Source organism: Callithrix jacchus, chromosome 5, assembly GCF_049354715.1.
Source record: "Callithrix jacchus isolate 240 chromosome 5, calJac240_pri, whole genome shotgun sequence".
NCBI lineage: Eukaryota > Metazoa > Chordata > Mammalia > Primates > Cebidae > Callithrix > Callithrix jacchus.
Window position 1 is genome coordinate 4,480,724 of NC_133506.1, and position 17,950 is coordinate 4,498,673.

The window sequence follows — 17,950 nt, forward strand, 5'->3', positions numbered from 1 at the left end:
CTACTGCGTACTCACAAAAATTAAAAAAATACATCAGTGTAGTGTGGGAAAAAGAACAAAAAAATTTAAAAAAAGAGTGAAAGCCAGATATGAATGCAGGCCTGAATGACAGACATCAAGTCCAGTGCTGAGGAGGCCTTTCTACATTTGGGAAGAGGGGAGGGGCCACACTCACTTGTTCGATCAAGAATTCTATTAACTGAGCATTTCGCTTGCTAGGGAGGTAATGATGGGAAAAAGAAGAGAGGGATTTGGAGGCAACTAATAATGAAAGCTTCTATCTATATCCCCATTAAGCTTATTATTAGACAGTATGTGTCAGGCACTGCGATAAGTGCTTTCCATGCCCCCCGCCATTTCTTCTTCAACAAGCACTATGAATTTCTCCATATTTCAATAGGTAAACTGAGGCTTGGAGTTGCCACGTCCAAGGGTACTTAGCCAGAGCGCTCGCAAAACGTTGTGCCGTGTGTGCTTCCGAAGTGGGACTCACTGGCGGGAGAACAGCCCTGGGAAGTCGACAGAGACCCACGATACACCCGCACTAAGCACTCAGCACCGAAGCGAGCTGGCGCGCGCTCCACCTCGCGCTCCCGGGAACGTCTGGTCACATGGGCGATGCCCCGCCCCTCGAGTCCGCCCCGCCCCTTCTCGCGCTCCCTCCCTCTCTCCCTCCCTCCCCCTCCCTCCCCGGCCCGGTCCGGCCCATCCCCCTCCCCGCCGGCTCCGTGAGGCCCTGCCGGGTCGGGCTGCGGGCGGCCGGGCGCGGGTGGCCGGACAGACGGGCGCACGCGAGGACTGACGGACGAACGCACGGAGGGCGGCGGGCACGCACGGCCCGGGCCGGCGCTCCAAGGCCCGCCCGGGAGGGCCGGGGCCGCGCTCAGGTGAGGCAACGGCGGCGCGGGCCCGTAAGGGGTGGGCCCGCCGGGCGTCCGCGGTCCGGGTCGGGTTGGCTTTGCTGGGAGGAGGCGCCGCCCGGGCCCGGCGCGGGAAAATGGCGCCCGGCGACCGTGCTGCACGGTCCGAGTGTGGGCCCGGCCCGGAGCCGCCCCGCCCGCCGCGCTGGTGTCCCAGTCGCCATGTTGGGGAGCGGGCCCTAGGCCTGCGGGCGGGGGCGCTGGAGGGAGCGGTGGCCCGGCGGGGTGGGGAGGGTGCTGGGCGCGGGGGCCGGTGCACTGAGGGAGTGCAGGGCTGGCTGGGGTCTGCACGGGGTGGCGCTTCAGGCCTGGGGAACTGGCGGGAGCTGGTCGTGGGGTCGTGGGGTCGTAGTCAGGGTCGCCGAGAAGGAACACCGGGACCGAAAGGAACCGGGATTGGGGTCCAAGGGCTGAAAGGATGGCAGGACGTGGAACTGGGTTAGGCCTTAGGCGGTGTATAGAGAGCCCTAGTGCTGGTAGGATCTGGGGATTGGGGTGGAGGCTTGGGGTCAGGCTCAGGCTGTCAGGGCTGGAACAGTTCTTTGCGGGAAAGGACGGAGGCGATTGATGAGAAATGAGGGCCCTTTGGATCCAGACGCTGGTATCAGATTGGGCAGTCCTTGGGGTAGTGGAACTGAATTGCAAAGCTGTGTAACTCACAAGGCTCTGAAGACTTCTGTCCCAAGGATCCTCCACCCCCTATTGGGGGAAGCAACAGGAAAAAGGTGTTTGATGAGGAGAGAACAGGGGGACTGAGGTTTGGGTGCAAGCTGGCCAGCAAAAGAGGTACAGAGAGTAGAACTGGTTGGCAAGAAAGGAGAAAACCTACATCAACTTTGGGAGTTGTGTGTGTCTTTAAAAGGAGGAACCCGCCTGTTTGGGGGCGGTGACCCAAGGTGTCTTCCCTGGAATGGGACAGCCCACAGCTTAAGAGCAGGGTCACCTGGAGAGGTCATCAGAAAGGCGTTATTGAAGCCAGTAAAATGGTGAAGAGTGAATGTATAAAAACTACAAAGACCTGAGAGATCAAGTAAAGATTTCAACTCAGGTAGTGATTTTAGCTGAAACATAGAAAGGTAAAGTTGACTTCTCAAGATCTTATAAGTTAGTGGCAGAGGGGCTACTGGAAGTGGTTTAAACACATTTCCTTAAAGGAATTTGCTGGTTGGGAGAAAGGTGTTAAGAAATGAAGCGTAACATTCTTGTGATGAAACTAGAAGCAAACAAACAAAAACAACAAGAAATGAAGCGTAACAGTATATACCAGAGAACAATTAAATTTGTTTTGTTCCTGTAATGAGTTTGGCAATGCAAAGGCCGAAGGGAATACAGTTACTTGGTATTTCCTGGCTCGTCTCTAATTGTGCAAAGAAGTTATCTTTGATACTTTCTAACTTTCTAGAGTTTTTAGAGATGCTCCGGCCAGCCACAGTGGCGCATGCCTGTAATCCCAGCCCTTTGGGAGGCCAAGGTGGGAGGATTCCTTGAGCCCAGGAGTTGGCAGACCCCATCTCTACAAAAAAGGCCAAAAAATTAGCCATCTGATGTGGCTTGTATCTGTAGTCCCAGCTACTCAGGAGGCTGAGGTGGGAGGATCGCTTGAGCCTGGGAGGTCAAGGCTGCAATGAGCCATGCTGTGATCATGCCATGACATTCCAGCCTGGGCGACAGAGCAAGATACTGTCTTAAAAAAAGAGATGCCTTCTCTTCTAGGTGTTTATCATAAAGGAACACAAAATCCTAAAAAAGAAAAGTGAACAATGGTAGAGACCCAGAGTCTATATTGTGTTCATCGAAGTTGGATCCTGTGAGAGAAGAATTCAAAGTTTGCATGGACTATGGGTCTGAAGGAAATATGCAAATCAGTCATGAAAAATAGGTCCAGGGCCCCATATAATCAAAGAGAATTAATGAACAAAAGGGTTATATATAAAATAAGATCGTCAATATCATATGTATATACAGTAACACAATTCATTTGTTCTGGGTTTGTTTTTTTTTTTCTTTTTGGTAGAGATGGGGTTTTACCGTGTTACCCAGGCTGGTCTTGAACTCCTGAGCTCAAGTGATCTGCCCATCTCGGCCTCCCAAAGTGCTGGGATTAACAGGCGTGAGCCACCATGGTGTGAGCCTTTTCTGGGTTTTTCTAATGCTGGAAGACCTGACTTTATCTGTGCCATGGACCCCTTTCAGAATAATATTTTTAATTGTATAAAATAAAATACATTGGATTATAAGGAACACCAATTATATTGAAATACAATTACTACACTATAAAAATCTAATATGCATATACTTGTTTATCAGCACATTAAGAAATCATATTTAGTGATGGATCCGATAATTATAATTTCAAAGATATGATGCGCTTAAAGGGTACTTTAAGATTATATGCAACAACTGTAGTATAATATAAAGATATTTGAGGGCAGGGCACGGTTGCTCACATCTATAATCCCAGCACTTTGGGAGGCTGAGGTGGGTGGATCATAAGGCCAAGAGATCAAGACCATCCTGGCCAACATGGTGAAACCCCGTCTCTACTAAAAATACAAAAATTAGCTGGGTGTGGAGGTGTGTGCCTGTAGTCCCAGCTACTCGGGAGGCTGAGGCAGGAGAATTGCTTGAACCTGGGAAGTGGAGGTTGCAGTGAGCTGAAATTGTGCCACTGCACTCCAGCCTGGTGCATGGTGACAGAGCAAGACTCTGTTTCAAAAAAATAAAGATATTTGAGATTTCTATTGTTACAGAGTCACAGATACTCCTAATACTAGAATGGTATGTTACCTACAGTCATATTTGAATAGAATGGTAATTTTCAGTTAGAGGTTAGTAAAAGAAATTTTGTTTTTTCTATCCAAGTTCACAAACCTCACTGAAGTCCTATTTATAGATTCCGGTCTGTGAACCCCCAGGTTAAGAAACCCAACTCCTACTACCAGACATGTCTTCCATTCAACAAACATTTACTGTGCCTCAAGGCATCTACTGCGTATCAAGCATTATGCTGGGCTCCAGTAGATTCAGAAGTCTTTACGGCAGTCATTTCACTTTGGGTATGCAGCCCTATGAGTGAAGTAGACAGGTGAAAATCATAGCTCAGGTTGGCCGATGCCAAAGAAGAGTCATTAAATGCTATAAGGACACAGATGGGTGTGTCTCTGCTCAAAGTATCAGGCAAGGTGTTGTGAAGGGGTGACATCTGAGATGTGTCCTGAAAGATACAGGAGTTTGCCAGTGAATTGGAGAGAAGGGCTTTTCAGGTAAAGACACGTTTTCAGGGAATGCATTAATTGAATGTGGCTGAAGCATAGGATGTGTGTGAAAGCATGGTCAGAGATGAGACTAGGAAGCCCATGTTAGGAGCCTGGTTGTGAAGGACCTTGCTAAGGAGTTTGGACTGAATCCTCAGCTGAGAGAGGCATTCAAGATCTTCAAAAGGGGGAGTATATAGTGGAGTTTTAATTTCTAGGAGATACATGGATGATCTTTGGAAGGAGGGTAGACTGAAGACCAGGCAAGTACAGAGGATCTGAACTAAGGCAGAGGCTGTGGGCATTGAATGGAGTTAGAATTTTCAGGTGTTGATGATTGACGTTGTGAGTGGTAAGAGGGGTGACTTTTTTAGATTTCTGGTTTAGATTTTCTGGGTTGATGGCTGTCAAAGAGGTTAAATGAAAGGAAAATGAGGGGAGAATTCTCATTGATAATAAGGGTGAAAGGGTTTTTTTGGTAGAGTAAGAGTTTTGGAAACCACTGCAAAGCTGTCAAGTGTGGTGTAGTTTTTGGTTAAGGAAATCAGAGGTAAGTGTCAGCAGACATAAAAGGCAGGGGAAAACATGGGAAGTACCCTACCTATAGTGTAGAAAAAGCACAACTGTCCATGTCAGGCAGGGGTCAGCAAACTGTTTCATAGGTCAAATCTGGCCCACCATCTGTTTTTTTAAATAACATTTTTATTGGAACACAGCCACACTCGTTTACTAATATTGTCCATATCTGCTTTTGTGGTACCAATGGCAAAGTTGAGTAGTTGTGGCAGAGATGTGTTATGTCGGTTCACAAAGCTGAAAATACTCTTTACAAAAACATTTGCCAACCCCGATCTATGTGTCTTTTTTTTTTTCTTTTGGTTGATCTGTGTGTCTGAATGTTGGGTATCAACCTCTAATTTGCCATCCAATGTCTATACGATGGAGAATGAATAAACGTCTTGGCTCTGCCCTTTGGGCTTGATTCCCCATGCTCTGTGTACCTGCAGCATAACATAGACCCCTGAATATTTATATCAGTCAGTGATGGCAAGGTCTGTTGTTGTGGAGTGTACTGCGTGGCAACTGTGGTAATGCCAGCTTTACACAGATTAGAGAATGCTGGGACTTGGTTTGCCATTTTTCTTACTGGGTTGTCTTTTACAAAAGATTTCTTTATATATTCTGATTATTAATCCTTTGTTGTTGATATGTATTACAGATGTCGTTTCCCAGTTTCTTGCTTATTTTTTAAAATTTTTTTTTTTTTTTTTTGAGATGGAGTCTTGCTCTGTCGCCCAGGCTGGGGTACAGTTGTGCCGTCTCAGGTCACTGTAATCTACTCTGCCTCCTGCATTCAAGTGATTCTCCTGCCTCAGCCTCCCAAGTAGCTGGGACTATAGGCATGTGCCACCACACCTGGCAGATTTTTGTATTTTTAGTAGCGATGGGGGTCTTACTGTGTTGGACAGGCTGGTCTCAAACTCCTGACCTCAAGTGATCTGCCCGTCTTGGCCTCCCAAAGTGCTGGGATTACAGGCATGAGCCACCATGCCCAGCCTGTTGCTTTTTTAAATAAAAAAAAAGATTTTTTTATTATAAAAAAAATCTTTTAAGGTGTCATTTGTTAAAAAGTTATGAATTTTAGTGTCAACTTTATCAATCTTTTCCTTTAAGATTTGCAGTTATTCTTTGTTTTGCTTTGAAACAGGGTCTTGCTCTGTCACTGGGGCTGGAGTGCAGTGTCGCAATCTTGGCTCACTGCAGCCTCAACCTCCTGGGCTCAAGCAACCCTCCACCTCAGCCTCCTGAGTAGTTGAGACCACAGGCATGCGCTACCATGCCCTGCCAATTTGTGTATTTTTTGCAGAGATTGAGTTTCACCATGTTGCCCAGGCTGGTCTCGAACTCCTCAGCTCAAGCCATCCACCCGCCTTAGCATCCCAAAGTGCTGGGATTCTAAGTGTGAGCCACTGTGCCCAGCCTGCAGTTATCTTCTGGAATCTCTACTATTTTGTTTTCAATGGTTAGATTTCTAATGTATCTAGAGAATGGATTCTTTTTTTTTTTTTTTTTTTGAGACAGTCTCTGTTGCCAGGTTGGAGTGCAGTGCCACCATCCCAGCTCACTGCAACCTCTGCCTTCCAGGTTCAAGCAATTCTTCTGCCTCAGCCTCCCGAGTAGCTGAGACTAAAAGCGCATGCCACCGTGCCCAGCTAAGTTTTGTATTTTTAGTAGAGACGGGGTTTCACCATGTTGGCCAGAATGGCCTTGATCTCTTGACCTTGTGTTCCGCCCACGGTGGCCCCCCAAAGTGCTGGGATTACAAGCGTGAGCCACTGCTCCTGGCTGAGAATGGATTCTTATGTGTAGTGTAAGGTAGGGTCCAGTTTTATTTTTTTCCCTGTGTATAACCAGTGATCCCAGCATCACTTGTTGAGTAGGGGGGTGCTTTCAGATTGTGAGCTCTTTTTGGTGGAGTCTGAAGTTCTAATTTAAGCACTGCTACTTGCTGATTGTGTGACCTTGAACAAATAAAACCTCATTGTGCCTCAGTTTCCTCATCTTTAAAATAAGGATAATAGTAATCTTATAGGGTTTTTGTGAGGATTAAATGAGTCAATATACAGAATGTGTAGAACAGTGCTTGGCATCTAGGACATGCTCAATGAATATTAGCTCATATTTAGCACTACTGTTCATTTGATTCCTTAGCATCTGGTACAGAGTAGCGGCTCACTTTGCTCAATTAAATTGTCAAATTAATTGGTTTTCAGGTCAGTCAGAATGGTTGAGAGCTGGGTTAAGTGTTGCAGGAGATGCTTTTAAGGAGCCGCTTAGTTTTACGGGCTGCGTTAGATTATCTGCTGGGATAGAACTCTTCCAACGCCATCATTTTTGCAGAGAACTTTTGTAGCAGAGGTTGCACACCAGCAATCTGTGGTTAGATTTGACCTGTATACATATTTTGTTTGGTTTACACAATATTTTTAATGTCTTAAAAATGTACACAGACTTCTGAGTTTCTGACCTAACCTTGAAAAATGGGAAGATCTGTCAACAGCAAGCCCATATTCACGTATAAAAGTAACCAGCTGAAACTTTTAGGTGGAATATGTGTTTCCTAGTTCTCCATAGTCTGCACTGCTCTCCTGCTGTGCTCTTTATTTTTATGGCCCTGAACACATTTAATTTTCTGATTATTACTTTACTGAGGTTTTGATTATTGTCTCCCCCAAACCAATAAATGACATATTGGGATAGAGGGAGGATGGCCAGAAATTGACAGATGAGTTTATGGGCAAGTAAATACTAAAATCTGTTTCTAAGGTTGAGCCATACTTGATCATAATGAATAGAATGATCATTGAAATTAAAAGATGAGGTGAAATTCAGTTTAGCTCCTTGAATATTTAGGCATCTACTGTGTGTTAGGTACTGTATGAGAAATTGCCACATGGTGATAGAAAATTAGCTGGCCAGCTTTATGAAATACTGTAGAACTCTTCTTACTTGTAATGTGGAGCTGTTGTCCAAGAGAATAGCTGGATGCGAAAGGAAATATAGGCATTATTTTCTCAAACATTTATTGAGCCCTACCATGTATACAGCAAACTGGCTAGAACTCTGCAAGATACCAAGATGAATCTAGCCAAGGTTTGTATGCTGAAGAATGTCTGCAATATGTTATGGAGCTGGAATACTAGGGAATAGTACCTGAAAGAGGTGACCTGTGAATGAAGCTGCCAAGCATAGTTAGTATCTTAATACCTGGAGATGAGACAGTGCTGTGTTTTCCAGGCTGAGTGAAAGCATGAGCACAGAGGTGGATATTTAGGAGATGGTAAAGAGTCCACTTTGCCTGGAGAACAGGATTGTTAAAAGGGTGTTGTTGGAGTTAAGGCTGGAAATGGAGATGAACAATAGCAACAATAATAATAGATAAAATAAAACCTAGAATAAATAAATCAAACTTTAAAAAATTAATAGTAGTAGTGGCTTCTGCCCCCCTCCCCCCTTTGGGTAGGGTTTTGTTTTGTTTTTGTTTTATTCTAGAACCAGGGTCTTACTCTGTTGCTCAGGCTGGAGTGCAGTGGGGTGATTATTGCAGTCTTGAACTCCTGGGCTAAGCGATCCTCCTGCCTTGGCTCCCAAATTGCTCGGATTATAGACGTGAGCCACTTGCCTAGCCAATGGCTCACAATTTTTGCATGCTTCTTTCTTTCTTTCTTTCTTTCTTTTTTTTTTTAAATACGGGGTTTCACCATGTTGATCAGGCTGGTCTTGAACTCCCAACCTCAGGTGATCTGCCTGCCTTGGCCTCCAAAGTGCTTGGATTACAGGCATGAGCCACCACACTTAGCCTTTTTGCATGCTTCTTATTTGCCAGATAAAGTGCTAAGCATTTCATAACTAGCATTTTATTTAATCCTTACAACAACCTGATGAGATAGGTCCTGTTTTTTATCCCTTTTTATAGAGAAAGAAAATGAGGAAGCGAGCTAACAATTGATAGAGAAAGAATTTCAGTCCAGGCCGTCTAATTGCAAAACCTGTCTTCCTAATCTCTGCATACCATACTGTCAAATAATGGAAGGCTTTGAGTACTCATTTCTCTTCCAAGCTGGGAAATTTGGACTTTATTGACTAACTCGTGGGAAGTCATCAGATGTTTTTAGCCAGTGATGTAATGAGAGCTGTACATTAGGAAGGGAAGCCTGGTTGTGAAGTGTAGGATCAGCATGGGGAGAAAGGAGGGATACAGAGCTAGTTTACTCTTCTACTTCTCACTAGATTGGATGCTCCTTTAGGGTTGGGCTGGTGTCTGTCACTGCCTTCCTCCTTCCCTCCCTTCAGCTCCAGTGTCTGCCTGTTGTGTAGTCTGGCAAATATTCATTTATTTTTTTTTAAATGTAATCCTTTTCTACCTCACCTTTTTCTAAAAAGGCAGTAAAGTGGCTGCCTAGGAGCTCAATAAACATTTGCTGAGTTAATTAGTAAGTAACTAGAGGTATATATAGATGTGTACACAAATGAAATACTGTGACTTTGATGGAAGGAATAATGCAACCCTAGAGTTGGTCATATGCTTTATTTGATACACATACTCTATAACACAGAAGGCCAGGACCACATCTTTACCTCGTGATGAATTGTGTATTCTATGTTATTTACGGTATTAATTATCAATAATATTAACTATATCAATTAATATTACTGAGCACCAAATTCAGAGGGTATTCATACTTTAAATAGATATTTCAGTTTGTATTTATCATTAACCAGCTGCAAGCCCCCCCACAGAAAGGCAACAAAAGTTCCCGTTAATCAGTTCCTTTACTGATATTGAACCCATTGAATATCAGCTCTATAGTACCCATTTATGTACATTTTCTAAAACTCAGACAGCAGCAGTCTCTTGCAAAAAGAAATAATTACAAATTTGTGAATCAGATTTTAGTATTTTACTGAAGGAAATTGTTCATTAGGTTAAGTCCTTTGCTATGATTTTAAAAGTTATATGGAAGTAAGGCTATGTCCCTTCTATAAAATACAGACTTAAAAAATTCAGGCCGGGCACAGGGGCTCACACCTGTAATCCCAGCACTTTGGGAGGTTGAGGCGGGCAGATCATGAGGTCAGGAGTTCAAGACCAGCCTGGCCAATGTGGCAAAACCCCATCTCTACTAAAAATACAAAAATTAGCTGAGCACAGTGGCGCGTGCCTGTAATCCCAGCTACCCGGGAGGCAGAGGTTGCAGTGAGCCAGTATCACGCTACTGCACTCCAGCCTGGGCTACAGAGTGAGACTCTGTCTCAAAAAAATAAATAAAATAAATTTTAAAAAAACACATGGAGAAATTCAAAGGCTGTGGCTTACCACCAAATACTAGTAAAAGTATTTGGCTTTAGTATCTGATTAAACTTACTCAGGGAGCCATACTGCCTCTGAGATTCTGAGTAGAATCCTTTCTTGCCTTTTCCTAGCTTCCATCAATGCTTTTTTATTCTTTTTTGAGACAGCACCTTACTCCCTCTCTCAGGCTGGAGTGCAGTGATGTGATCTCAGCTCAGTGCAACCTCTTCCTCCCAGGTTTAAGCAAGTCTCCTGCCTCAGCCTCCCAAGTAGCTGGCTCATGCCTGTAATCCCAGCACTTTGGGAGGCTGGGGTGGGTGGGTCACTCGAGTTCAGGAGTTTGAGACCAGCCTGGACAATATGGTGAAACCCTATCTATACTAAAAAATACAAAAATTAGCTGGGTGTGCTGGCACGTGCCTGTAATCCCAGCTACTTGGGAGTTTGAGGCTTCCATCAATTCTTGGTGCTCCTTGGCTTGTAGCTGCTGTATCACTCCAATCTCTGCCTCTGTTGTCACATGGCATTTTCTCTGTGTGTCTGTGTCCAAATTTCCCTCTTATAAGGACACCAGTAGGTCCCACCCTACTCCAGTAAGAGTAACTTCATCTTAATTGATTACATCGGTAGGGACTCCGTTTCCAAATCAGGTTACATTCTGAGGTACTGAGAGGGTTAGGACTAACATATTTGGCAGGGGTGGTATTGTAGCGGGCACAGTTCAACATATAACAGGTATTGAGATAACATACAGGCATTAAATTAAAATTATTAAAATGGAAGGGTAAGATCGCAGCAAATGAGGTTAAGGAGAGAGTAACAAAAGGAATGATGAACATAAGAAAATGTAAGGAGTATTTAGGTAATGAAATAGTGAGAAGTCTAATTTGCTGCTGTGTTGAGGAGTTATGGAGAAGTGAAGCCAGTTTCTTGGGGCCCTGGATGCAGGTCTAAGACATTTGGATGTTACTGAGTGAGCAGTGTGTGGGAGCAGGATAGCACTGCAGAATTTTGAAATGCTAGATAACTGATTCAAGCTTTGGGTAACTGAGTCAGGCTTTAAAGGCATTCTAATATGATCAGGTGATCGTGGATAAGTAAACACCCTGCAGAAAAACAGATGGTCAATGATTGAACACACCCAGTGTCCCTCATTTGCCTATACCAGTAACTTTTACCAGCACCGTAAAGAAATCTCTCTTCCATAAAACAGCAGCAAACTTTGAGGGTTTTGTTAGGTCCCTCTTTTCGGTGAGCCATCTGTGGTCATTGAGAGATACATCTGCTTTTCCGAGTCTCTATTGAAAAGCCTTCCCACGGATATTTCAGTGTTAATAGTCATGTCACACTTCATTTGATTTCAAACCATTCTTCAAAATTACCTCTTTTTTGTCCTATTCTTTATGTCTTGGTTTTTCTCTGAACCTTCTTCAGTTTTCCTATAATTAAAAAAAAAATGGAAAAGTATTGAATATTTTTAAATAACAAATAGAATTGAGAAAGACTGTGTACTGTCCAGGCTGATGATATGCTCTTTTTCTGTGTCTTTTTATTTTTTAATTATTGTTACTATTTTTTTAAATAGAGAATTTCTCTGTCACCCAGGCTGGAGTGCAGTGGTGTGATCATGGCTCACTGCAGCCTCAACCTCCCAGGCTCGAGCGATCCTCTCACCACAGTCTCCTGAATGAACACGTGGGACTATAGGTGTTCCCCACCTCACTTGGCTTTTTTTTTTTTTTTTGGGTAGAGAAGGGGTCTTTCTATGTTGCCAGGCCAGTCTCAAACTCCTGGGCTTAAGGGACACTCCTGTCTCCCAAAGTGCTGGGATTATAGGCTTGAGCCACTGTGCTCAGCCTGTATCTTTTTTTTTTTTTTTGAGATGGAGTTTCACTGTTGTTACCCAGACTGGAGTGCAATGGCACGATCTCGGCTCACCGCAACCTCTGCCTTCCGGGTTCAAGCAATTCTCCTGCCTCAGCTTCCCGAGTAGCTGGGACTACAGGTGCGCACCACCACGCCCAGCTAATTTTTGTATTTTTAATAGAGACGGTGTTTCACGTTGTTGACTAGGATGGTCTTGATCTCTTGACCTCGTGATCCACCCGCCTCGGCCTCACAAAGTGCTAGGATTATAGGCGTGAGCCACCGCGCCTGGCCGGCCTGTGTCTTTTTAATGGTAGTTATGTTGGTCTTGTCTAGGATAGGAGTATATTTAAATCGTGAATACTCATTCAAATTATGGTCAGTACTAGCCCTCAGGTACTTTTCTTTATTTGTCCCTAGGCAGTTCTTCCTGATTTTATGTTTGCATTGTTTATTCTTTCTCCAATAGCATGTGTCCTCATGAAATTTTTTTAACAGTAATTCCTTAATATTATCTAACATTAAGTCTGTATTTAAGTTTATCCAGTTGTCTACAAAGTGACTTTTTTTTTCTTTTTTTTTTTTTAAGACAGAGTCTCACTCTGTTGTCTACGTTGGAATGCAGAGGCACAATTTCAGCTTACTATAACCTCTGCCCCCTGGGTTCAAGCAATTCTCCTGCCTCAGACTCCCGAGTAGCTGGGACTACAGGTGCGTGCCACTATGTCCAGCTAATTTTTGTAATTTTAGTGGAGATAAAGCATATTAGCCAATCTGGTCTTGAACTTCTGACCTCAGGTGATCTGCCCGCCTTGGCCTCCCAAAGTGCTGGGATTACAGGCATGAGCCACTATGCCCAGCCTCCAAAATGACTCTTATAGCTAAGTTGTGTGGAGTTAAATCAAGTTAAGGGTCATGCATTGCATTTGCCTGTTTTATTCCTATAGTCTTCTTTTTTTTTTTCTCTCTCTCTCTCTCTCTGTTGCCCAGACTGGAGTGAAATGGCGTGATCTCTGCTCACTGCAACCTCTGCCTCCTGGCTTCAAGCGATTCTTGTGCCTCAGCCTCCTGAGGAGCTGGGATTACAGGCTTGCACTGCCACACTTGGCTAATTTTTATATTTTTAGTGGAGACAATTTCATCATGTTGGCAAGGCTGATGTCTAACTACTGACCTCAGGTGATCCACCCACCTCGGTGTCCCAAAGTGATGAGATTACGGGGGTGAGCCACCACGCCTGGTCCCTATAGTCTTTTTTTTCAACCTAGAATACCTCCTATTTCCCGTCTACACCTCTTATTTTTTTCCATAGCATTGATTTGTTGAATGTCTCACAATCTGGATTTATTTGATTGTTTTCTTTGTATCATTTAATTTGTTCCTCTATTCCTTGTATTTCCTTATACTTAAAAGACTTACTAGATTCTGCAGACTTAATTAGACTCTAGTTAAACATTTTGGCAACCATATGTACTTAAATATTCTTCAGATTCCGTCACATCATGAGGTACATAAATGTCTGGGTGTCACATTATTATTGATAATAAATTTGATAACAAATTTAATGTGGTGGATGCCAGATCTCTTCGTTGTAAAATGCACTTCTTTTGTGACTAGCAATCCTTAAAATCAATGATGAACTTTTTTCAAGAACTAATAAATAGCTCATCTTGCTTGAACTAATTTTTCATGTCATTTAACCATTTCTTCACTGTAGGTTTGGTTTTTTTGTTTTTTTTTTTTTAATGTGCACTATTGTACACCAGGAGGCATTTTGTTTTTTATTTGTAGTATGCATTTAAAATTATTTTAATTCAGTGTGACAAAGAATGGTGCATTGTTACAGAACATAAATTTCAAGTGTCAGGGTACAGCTGAGAGCAAATAAAATTTAACTGCAAAAAGATATAGATTGCAATAATATAACAAAAGACATTTCTTTTACAAGATTTTGTGATGATTCAAAACATTTATTTTTTTATTTTATTTTTTAAAATTTGAGATGAGGTTACCCAGGTGATTACTTATGCCTGTAATCCCAGTGCTTTGGGAGACCGAGGTGGGTGGATCACAAGGTCAGGAGTTCGAGACCAGTCTGGCCAACATGGTGAAACCCCATCTCTACTAAAAATACAAAAAATTAGCCAGGCATGATAGCAGGTGCCTGCAGGACCAGCTATTTGGGAGGCTGAGGCAGGAGAATTGCTTGAACCTGGGAGATGGAGGTGGCGGTGAGATGAGCCCACGCCACTGCACTCCAGCCTGGGCAACAGAGCGACACTCTGTCTCAAAAATAAAAACAGAATTTGTGACGGAGTCTTGCTCTGTCGCCCAGGCTGGAGTGCAGTGGTACAATCACGGCTCATTGTAGGCTTGAACTCCTGGGCTCCAAGCTGTCTTCACACCTCAATCTCTCAAATAGTTGTGATTACTGGCATGAGCCACCACTCCCAGCTAATTTTTAAATTTTTTTTTTGAGTGGCTCAGGCCTGTAATCCCAGCACTTTGGGAGGCCTAGGCGGGTGGATCACGAGGTCAAGAGATTGAGACCACCTTGGTCAACATGGTGAAACCCCGTCTCTACTAAAAATACAAAAAAAAAATTAGCTGGGCATGGTGGTGCATGCCTGTAGTCCCAGCTACTCAGGAGGCTGAGGCAGGAGAATTGCCTGAACCCAGGAGGTGGAGGTTGCGGTGAGCCGAGATCGCGCCCATTGCACTCCAGCCTGGGTAACAAGAGCGAAACTCCGTCTCAAAAAAAAAAAAGACTCTGTCTTTGGGCAGGGGTGGGGTGGGGGGTGGGGAAGAGTCAGAGTTGTCAGGACTTGGAGATGGAGTGAGTGTGAATGTGTGCTTGTCTTGGGATGGTTTTCAAAGAGCATCCTGTGTTTCTGCTTTGACAAGATCCTAAAACCAGCCTAGAAGAATTTTTTTTTTTTTTTTTTAATTTTATTTTTTGAGACGGAGTTTTGCTCTTGTAACCCAGGCTGGAGTGCAATGGCGCGATCTCGGCTCACTGCAACCTCCGCCTCCTGGGTTCAGGCAATTCTCCTGCCTCAGCCTCCTGAGTAGCTGGGATTACAGGCACGCGCCACTGTGCCCAGCTAATTTTTTGTATTTTTAGCAGAGAAAGGGTTTCACCATGTTGGCCAGGCTGGTGTCGATCTTCTCATCTCAGGTGATTTACCCACCTTGGCCTCCCAAAGTGCTGGGATTACAGGCATGAGCTACCATGCCCGGCAATATTTTTTTTTTTTTTTTTTTTTAGATGGAGTCTCACTCCCAGGCTGGAGTGCAGTGGCGGGATCTTGGCTCACTACAACTTCTGTCTCCTGGGTCCATCTCGGCTCACTGCAACCTCTGCCTCCCGGGTCCAAGCGATTCTCCTGCCTCAGCCTCCTGGGTAGCTGGGATTACAGGCATGCACGACCATGCCTGGCTAATTTTGTATTTTCAGTAGAGGCAGGGTTGCACCGTGTTGGTCAGGCTGGTCTCGAACTCCTGACCTCATGACCCACCTACCTCGGTCTTCCAAAGTGCTGGGATTACAGGTCTAAGCCACCGCACCTGGCCGGGACATAATTTTTTTTTTTTTTTCATAGAAGTGGGGTCTCCATGTCGGCCAGACTGATCTCAAACTCCTAGGCTCAAATAGTGCTTCCACCTTGGCCTCCTAAAGTGCTAGGATTACAGGCGTGAGCTACCATGGCTGACCTCTTCTAAATTTTATTTCTGTTTTTGTATTACTCATTTGTAATATTTTTTCTCTTTGTTACAATTTGAGCAGAGATTTATTTCTTTGTTTTTTAACATATATGAACTAGTTTATCTTCTGATAAATTATATATTCGTTGTTTACAAATAAGCACAATTTAAAATTTTTAAATTTTTAAATGTTCTCTTTTGAACTTTGTTATCCTGATTGCACCAAGTCATTTGAATGCTGTCCCTGTGTTTGAAAATACTAATACATCCACCTAATACTGGTTCTGTCTGCAAGTTTGCTAAGCACATTGTATTCATCTGGGTTATCAATAATGAGGAAATGGCAGCTGCAGGACCTGAAAATTGGTCTTAGGACTTCAGTATTTGATTTAAAAGGCAACAATTGGCCAGGCGCGGTGGTTCACAGCTATAATCCCAGCACTTTGGGAGGCTTAGGCAGGTGGATGGCCTGAGGTTGGGAGTTTGAGACCAGCCTGGCCAACATGATCAAACCCTGTCTTTACAAAAATACAAAATTAGGTGCAGTGTCATGTACCTGTAATCCTAGCCGCTCAGGAGGCTGAGGCAGGAGAATCGCTTGAACCTGGGAGGTAGAAGTTGCAGTGAGCTAAGATCGCGCCACTGCACTCCAGCCTGGGTGACAGAGCGAGACTGTCTCAAAAAAAAAAAGGCGACAATTACAAGAGCATAAAGCAAAACAAAACAAAAATCCTGACACCATTGTCATTATGAATATATTAAGACAAGGGAGAAGCAGCACTGGCTGATTCTGAGAATGATGGCCTAAGGACTTCCCTGATGTAGAGCCTAGATCACATGATTTACCTCTTCTCACAGAGAAACCTAACAGAGTCGGAAAGGCTAAGTTGTCTTTCATCACTGTCTTTTGTAGGGCCACAGCCCTGCAGGGTCATGGGGTGTCCCCTATTGCTGTGCTGAGGCGCTGGATCCGAGAAGTAAAGAGACAGGACACAGAAGGACTGGAAAGAGCAGCTGGGCTCAGGGGGCCGTGCCACTTACAGGCAGAGACAGACGAGGCCCCAAACATCCAGAAGTGTCTATATTTATTGGGTATAGGTTAGGGGGCAGGGTAGTGAATGAGGTCATCTTAAGGATAGTGATAGGGTCAAGATAAGCAGGTGAGCAATAAACAAGGAGTCCACTCCCATTAGGTCACCTAGGCTAGGAGGTGGGCAGTGCATAGCAAGGGGCCCACCCCCATTAGGTCACTGAGGCAAGGAGGTGGGCCGTGCACAGTGAAGAGAGTGCATTCTCAGAGGGTGCAGTGTGCAATATCTCTTATCTAGGGGCAGACTACTTCTAAGGAATTCTATAGGAGGATGCTTTGAGCAGCAACAGAGCTGAGAAGGTCTACAGCCACCTGCTGGCAGCTTCCAATTATTTCTATAGGAGGATGCTCTGAATCAGCACAGTAGCTAGAGAACTGATAAGTTATACAGTCACCAAGCCGCTATTATACCGGAGGGGTTTAAAGCCCTAGGACGCTCGCAGGACTGCCGGTCTGAGGGCAGCCTTCTGCAAGAACTGGGTGCAAGATACTACAACTCCTTTTTCAGGAGGGGTGGCTCTAGCTCCAAGCTTGCCATATAGCAGGTATCTTTACAATACTGAACCTGGGCCATAGATTCTTGTCTTGGTATAAGTGTTTTTCCCTTTAATCATACTCTGCACCATGTCTGCTCTAGACATTCCTCCGACTGTAAGCTGCTTATTCCTTAATTCATGCTCTGTACCGTGTCTGCTCTAGGCATTCCTCCTACTATGAACTAAGATATATATACACATATATATGTGTGTGTATATATATATATATTAGTTTATGGAATTAGTGCCTGAAGAATATCTTACTACTCAGTTATTTCCATATATATATATTTTCATATATATGATTATATAAAAGGAAAGGATTATATAAAAGGAAATAACTGAATAGCAACAGTATAAACTAAGATATTCTTCAGGCACTAATTGTGCCGGGAATCTGCTTAGTTCTCCTTCTTCAGTGCCTAGATAGGGGAATTATCCACATCTTATGGCAAGACAACATTCATTATATAACATATGAAATGACTTTCCTACTACTAAGAGACTTTGGACAAATTGTTCACTTGAGCCTTGATTTTTCTATTTGTTCCTTGAAGGTATTGGACCAGATTATTGATAAGCTCTGGTTCTTACTCTGCTCAGGTTCTCAGGCTATTTGTAGGGAATTTTGAAAATTGTTTTGTGGATGTTGTAGGAGTTGGTCAGTTTCTCACTGTCATTTGTGTATTTAAATCATCGATTGCTGCTCCAAACCTGTGTTGTTT

The 17,950-nt window shown here is 43.8% G+C and overlaps 1 protein-coding gene across 39 annotated transcripts in view; it reads left to right on the forward strand.

The window, feature by feature from the left end:
- Nucleotides 1-692: 692 nt before the first annotated feature.
- NCOA6 (nuclear receptor coactivator 6) overlaps nt 693-17,950 on the forward strand; it is a 114,924-nt gene continuing 97,666 nt past the window's right edge. For 27 of the 39 annotated variants that reach the window (XR_013535022.1, XR_004742714.3, XR_013535023.1 and 24 more), the window contains exon 1: nt 693-887. The gene's annotated coding sequence lies outside the window, so the exon portion shown is untranslated. Of the gene's footprint in view, nt 888-12,483; nt 12,606-12,884; nt 13,118-17,950 lie in introns of all 39 variants that reach the window. The other 12 variants (XM_054255094.2, XM_054255093.2, XM_054255090.2 and 9 more) reach the window with 4 other exon arrangements.